Below are 7,373 nucleotides of genomic sequence, written 5' to 3' on the forward strand. Positions count from 1 at the left end.
TACTCTTGGATCGGAACGATGTATCAATCAGCACTATGAAAACTGATTTGTTCAAATTGTCATTTGTTTACCTTTTTTTTCTTTTTTCTACCCTAGACTAGACGTTTATGTCAACTCGGCGTGTGATCCTAGAAAAGGAGAGAACGCTTACCTTATCGGTGCCCCTGGTCAACGCTCAAAGTTGTTAGTGGAGTCCGAGTTACTTACTTTCTTTTGTAACTTTAAATGTATTATTTTGGTTATTTTATATTTGTTTTTGTTGTATGTGTCTGTTTTCCATGTTTGGCCTTTCCTGGATTACATTCTTTTGATTTCCACTAGAATCGTGGTTCCCTTGATTACTTATTTGCACTTGGCAAAATAAGTCGTAGAACTCAATTGCAATTTTTAATCACATCGTATCCTTACGGTGCATTTAAATTACTTAATTTGTTATCAAAGTTTAGATGCTCATTTCTGAAGAGGTAAGATTTATATTATACAGGAAGTGGATTTTTGTCAATGATTTTATTCTAATCATAGCACACATAAATATCTAATGACTTTTTTGTATCTATTCCGTGGCTGGACTTTTTCAAAACACATTTTATTTTGAGTTTTAGTCTATACTTAAATGAATAAAATGCTCTTAAAATATGTTCTACGTTCGAGGTACACAAATATCCTTACGCGGATTTGCCTATAATGAATGTTTATGTTTTCGATCGAACTCATATTTTCTACAATTTATTTGTTTTGAAATCCTCTAATAAATGTTTGACCTTGCGTTTATTATCGCACGATTTATTGCTTTGAGATATCAAATTCAAAATCAATTCAAAGTTTCAACAAAAACAAAACTTTTTGAGTTAGTTGCGATTCTGATGTTATGTAGTTGTGTAAATAGTGTTGTTCAGACGATGAAAAGAAACTTTAGATTATGATCTCAAAATTAGTTATACACGTACTGTCACCATTGTAATGGTGTCTGCACTGGCAATACAAAACATAAAATTTGTCGTTTTCATGCTGTCTATGTGTATAAATCTTTTATACTCAATTAGATATATAATGATAAAAAGGTACCGAACCATGGGCAGTTCAAATTCTTTTTAAATTCACAAAACATGGTCTGGACATAAAAATAGGAAAGAGAGACAATCGAAATGTATAATATAGTTTTTATCCCTGTAATTTATATAACTTCACTGATAAAAATAGTTTGCGTTTTATATGAATGCAGTCCAGAACAGCATTGTGATTAACGAGTGTTATATGATAAGAAACAAATTGCTTTTAGATTTATTTCGAACAAACTACACAAGTTAGGAGTTCACCTGCAACATATGGAAGACATAGGAGCGCATCACATACAGCGTAAAAAGGATAAAGTAGCTTTCCATCAATGCCATTGAAACTACCCTCAATTGGTGTAGTCCCGTGCAGGTCCGAGTGTCAAAAAAAAATAGGCCTGGAACAGCGCTATGCTTATCGTAAAAGGCGACTATAAAGTGCTAAGAACCCTAGCCAGGGGATAGGGCGCTCTGCACAGAAAGCAACTGGGTTGTGTACCCAAGGTTGTGGAATGGTGTACCCCTGGCGTGTTACATGCTGGGGTTGTCAGGCTATAATACAGGAAACCTGACCGCAAACCATAGTGGTGCATCCTGTTTGGAAAGATGCCACGTTCCTCGCACGTTAAAGAACTCTGCTGTGGTATTCGACAGGAGGAGGAGTATTCGATGTATTGCCCCGCTGAGGCAAATTTGTGTGCATTTGTTGCTAACAACCCACTGTTTTCCTGTCTCCAACAACTACTACAACTAGTTCTACCAGAAACCATCTGAACGCTAGGCATACGGCACAAGGAACATCTTTATCATCAAGGACATTGCCAAACGCATCGTCTTCGAATTCGGCTCCGTACATATATGCATGATGCCCCGCATTTTAGAAACTTTACCTTGAATGACGTTTGGGTCGTGTGGAAGACAAACATATTCAGCTGAAGATCCGGGATGATTGTAACAACCAACACCGACGACTCCTGAAAATGAAGTCAAGAAAATTCGCTGTTAGAGTGGCTGAAATGTATAGAAAATGATATATTCCTTTTATCGTTCTCAACAGTTTCCATTAGGAACTAGTTATTTTATATTACATGTATTTATAATTAAATTATTTTTATTGTCCTCACTAAATATAAAACCAGAAATTAAGTTAGCGTATAAACAAATTGATGCAGGTAACATTTAACGTGCTCCCGAAATATCATATTGTCGCCTGAAAAGCGTCGCAATTTTTTGTTTGTCTTCAAAGTCTGGTGAATGGTTGAACTTTCAGAACTAATAATGACTTGTGATCAAGCTCATTCAGCTCTTTTATTTTTCTCTGATGCCATATTTAGTACCATACCTTTATAAACAGTTTCTGAACTACTCCCCGGACAACCTTCTCTTCCCCAACGTGTGTACACTGCCCCGGTTTCAGCTGAAAGAAAGGTCATATTGCGCACAGTTCCTTTTGTCTTAAATGTGATGTAGTCGATGATCATGCATGATATTCACTTACGTGAGGTTAGTCTTGGGGAGAACATCAGAGTTTTTTTCTGTTAGAAATAAACACTCCGCACAAAAAAAATACTCCTGGCTTTATTCAAAACTGTTAATTTTATTGCTGCCGTTAATTAAGTCTAAATAATTGATTTTTATTTATCATTTACTTTAAGAGTAATTTAATTGACGTATTTATTATTTTTATGTAATTATAGTTTAACAAACCTCAGCCAAAAATATAATTCAAACCTAAATATCACGTATAAACATAATTAATTTGGTCATATTATTTTATTTGCAAACGATGACTTACAAGCTAAAAAGTAGCAAAATGCATATACATCCTTAATGGAGTTCTTGTGAAATGAAAATGAATATTCACTGCTTTTCATTTAATGAGATTTTGTGAACAGAATACATACTTGCAACTGGCAGTTGTTTATTAATGTGTACCTGAGAAGCCACTTTTTTGTTCCAGGTTTTGATCTTTTCCTTGCATTTCACTGAAAACATTATGGTTTGTTATAGATTATTTGATAAACGAAGGCGTCCTACATAATATCCACACTATTAAAGATAAGAAGAAGGTACGTGTGCACTTATCGTATACCAAAGCTATACAGTTATCAAAGACAATGATAGCTATTGGGGTAGCATGCTTAGATATTGTTTAAATACAAAAAAATACAGATCATATAAAAAATTCAAATTTTGATATGCTGCACACGTGTTTCAAGAAATAACATCTAATAGACAGTATTATAATCAAATATACAGGGTAATCGAAATAAACACAAATTGTATGTAAAAAGTACTCAAAACCTAAAGTGTCGAAATAGTAGTCACATCAATCATCAAGAGGTTTTACCATGTGTAATACAAGAAAAGAAACTTCAGTGTATTATTTGAAATTTAGTATCACTGCAAATTGCTGTATATTATTTATTATATAATTCGTTGTCAGACACTTTTTTTTTGCTTACTTTTATTAGGCACATTGAGTTCTAACACCATACCACATTTCAAGTTTCTAGCCTCCTAGGTTTCCGAGATATTGCTATGTCCTAGATTATATACCTGTCACGTTTCCATGGAAGCGGTAGCCATTTTTATCGCCAAAGGTTATGGTGCACTCCTTCTCAATACCATCTACCTCCATACAAAGTTTCAATTCATTCCCTTCAGTGATGCTCTCTAAAAACTCTGGACAAAAATCATTGGAAGAAAAATAATAATTATAATAATAATAATAATTAAAATTTACGTTTCCGCGAAACATGAAGTCGCCTCCCGTTTCCTGATTAATCTTTTAAAGAAACGTATCGTCAATGGAACTGCTTATAATCAATCGAGGCAGCGTAAAAAACCTGGATATGAAATTTCATCGCAATCGGACAACTTTGAATTTTATTTATCGCATTGTTGGCCATTTTGAAAATGACGGTCGGTACGTAGTTCAAATTATCGATTGAGCCGAAGATTCTTAATCGTGGCGTCTTAAAAAAAAATAGGTGTCAATTTTCATCAAAATCGTATAAATCTGGATTTTCGACCGCGGTGGCGGCCATTTTGAAAATGGCGGCCGACATGTAGCTCCAATCGCGAATTGAGCCACAGATTATTAATTGGGCGGCTCAGGTTGTAAAATACAGTCAGGTCATTTTGAAAATTTGGTCACATTTTGTTGACTTAAAGCTGTTTTAACGCAGTCCGCACAGAAATTTCTAATGTTTTGTCATAAAAAAGTGTATATTTTTGCAATCCTTGGTGTGTGGCGGTTCAAGTCATTTATAAGTAATTTAGTGATTATTGTTATAAAATCCAGTAGCCATGGTAACATATTGAAAACAAATATTACTGAGTTTTAGTACAAATCAGGTGTGCCTTTCCAAAACTAACAGCCAATTACTATGTTTTATAAAATATCAGGCACTTCGAGACTACCACAGAATGAAAACATGCATGGAAAAAGGGTAAAAATAATAAGACCCTAAGATCCGTATACCATTATTCGTTTAAATTACATCTGTTTACCATTACATATATTACATCAGTCTATGTATAAATGCTTAACTACATTTAAACAATACATCCACCAAATTTCAACTTTTAATTTGAAGTTTTACAAAATTTGACGGGGTAACTTGGTGTGCGAAACAGTGCGTCTTAATGCAACTGTACAGTACACCCTCAGATAACCTATTTATCATCGAAATCGGACAAATTTGAATTCTGAAAATGGCGGCCGAGACTAACGGGATTTTTTTCGTGACTTTTATTATTCTATTGAGCTGAATATATATACAAAGATTGGTCAAATTCTGATCAGCAGTTTTGAAAATATATGATGTTCCAATTTCCGGTGTAAAAAAGAACTACGTCCAGTCCGGCGGTCATTTTGAAAAAAATAGCGGCAACTGGAAGAACAATTTTGGAGATCTGCATCTTTTGAAGAGTAGTTCTAGATTCCTGTGAAGTTTCATCTCAATCGGATAATGCGTTTTTGAGAAAACTTGCGGACAAATCAATGAAATCTTTTGACAGGAGAATTAAAATAATAATAATAATAATAAAAAACCAGTAAAAGTAATAAGTCCCCGCCACTTCGTGGTCGGCGTCTTAATACGAAACACGGTAAAAACAATAAATCACCGCCACTTCGTGGTCGGCGACTTAATAATATTTAAAATTTACGTTTCCACGAAACGGGTAGAAGTCGCATCCCGTTTCCTGATTAATCTTTTAAGAAACGTATCGTCAATGGAACTGCTTATAATCAATCGAGGCAGCGTAAAAAACCTGGATATGAAATTTCATCGCAATCGGATAACTGATTTTTTTTATCGCATTGGTGGCCATTTTGAATATGACGGTCGGCACGTCGTTCAAATTATCGATTGAGCCGCAGATTCTTAATCGGGGCATCTTAAAGAACCTAGATATCAAATTTTCATCAAAATCGGACGATTTTGAATTTTGGACCTCGTTGGCGGCCATTTTGAAAATGGCAGCCGAGACGCACGCGATTATATATACCAAGTTTGTTAAAATTTTGATCAGCAGTTTTTGAGATATTTAGTGTTCCAATTTCCGGTGTAAAAAACTGGGTACTTTAGTCAGGCGCCCATTTTGAAAAAAATGGCGGCAGCTTTAAATATTTTTTGAAGTTCTGTATCCTTTGAAAAATAGTTCTATTTTTTTGAGAAGTTTCATGTCAATCGGACCAGCCACTTTTGAGACACTTTCAACAATTTTTATGACAGGAGAATTAAAATAACAAGTTTAAGTTGTGCTTGCAAGCAAATCATGTTCCCCAAATAGTCTCAGAACCCAAATTTTGAAATCTGCATATAATATCAAACTAAAATAACATAAAATTTCGATGAATTCAACGCTTTTTTTTATTGTGGCACATTACTTTGAATGGCAGCCATCTTGGATGTTTTAAAATATGCACTTAACCAAGCTATGATAATTCTGTTGAAATATTCGGCTGATTTTTTGTGATATATATATATATATATATTAAATGTACAGCTCCTTAATTAACGAAAAACATCTGAAAAATCACCATTCTTTTTTTCGCTATCCTATTTTATGACCTATCCCCTTTTCCGCCAAAGCACCCCTCTTTCCATTTTTTTATGGCATGCACATCTGTAGACTCGTCATTCCACAGATAATACAATAGTTGCCATCCCCTTTTAAGATAATAATACCAGAAGCTGAGTGGCGTTTCACTATTCCTGCTAAATTTGGTTTTATGGGCCAAGTGGTTTTCCGAGAAGAAGATAAAAATATGATTTCCGAATTTCTTTAATTTTCAGTCTTTTTTACATATATTAGCAAAATTAATACAACATAGATTTGGTACTTTTAATCAATCATATAAGACCAGTGAAAAACAGACGCCGATTTAACTAGCGTAGGTACCGATTTAACCAGGTCCCTATTTGACTAGATGCCAAAGTTACTCTATCTTGTGTCGAAGTAACTAGGTGCCGAAGTGACTATAGTTCACACAAACAACATGGCTGACAGCAAAGTGAATATACAGGGGGCTCAATCTTCCGGTTGCCGTCATGTTAAAAATTTCTATGCCAGCACTCCACAGTTTAGTTTAGTTTCGCACTTTTGGCTAGGGATGAAAAATGACATAAATGGAAACCGGTGGTTGCTATAGTGATTAAAAATGAAGAATCTATTGTTGATAAAACATTTTCTGAAAAAAGGAGACTTTTAAAAGTATTTTGCAATGTTTTATATATTTTCAATGTTGAAGGGGCTTTTTTTCAATGACAATTTGACTTCAATATGAAAGTGTAAGTAAGTCAATTTTTTACCATGCTAAATTTAATAAGTGGATTACAAAGTGAAATAGCTCAAAATCTAACCTGTGATGCCCATATAAGGAAGGGGTTTTTGAAGGGAAAAGTTTGAACAGTTTCAGGGAAGGGATTGAAATAAGAATTTCAGATATTTTGCGGGGAAATTTGATATTTTTAAACCTGATTTTATGAACTTTTTTGCAAATTTTCGCATATTTTTGCATAGTTTTACTGCATCCTAAAGGCCATGGCTTGAGCTTTTTCTAGATATATAGATTTACAGATGCTTGACAATTTTTTAAAGTGATAAATGTTACAAACATCAGATTACAAGACCAAAATTAAGCAGTTCTACAATACTGTGGAGTGCTGGCTATATGACTTTAAGATTTTAAGCACAACTTTTTCAAAATGTAATTTCTAGCGATCGAATGGACAGATTTACGTGAAATTGTGATATATCGATTCAGAAAGTTGTAAATTTTGGATTTATCATAAGGAGATACACAAA

At 34.1% G+C, this 7,373-nt stretch overlaps 1 long non-coding RNA gene across 1 annotated transcript; it reads right to left on the minus strand.

Annotated features, from left to right (window-relative positions):
• Window positions 1–1,277: 1,277 nt before the first annotated feature.
• LOC148600322 (uncharacterized) lies at window positions 1,278–3,091 on the minus strand. The gene is made up of 3 exons (XR_015918022.1): window positions 2,957–3,091; window positions 2,395–2,469; window positions 1,278–2,026 (listed from the first exon to the last, which is right to left on the minus strand). It is a non-coding gene; the product is annotated as an uncharacterized LOC148600322 (long non-coding RNA).
• Window positions 3,092–7,373: the final 4,282 nt, after the last annotated feature.

Source organism: Perna viridis, chromosome 13 (assembly GCF_037379345.1).
Source record: "Perna viridis isolate PV_CMFRI_1.1 ecotype Kerala chromosome 13, ASM3737934v1, whole genome shotgun sequence".
Lineage (NCBI taxonomy): Eukaryota > Metazoa > Mollusca > Bivalvia > Mytilida > Mytilidae > Perna > Perna viridis.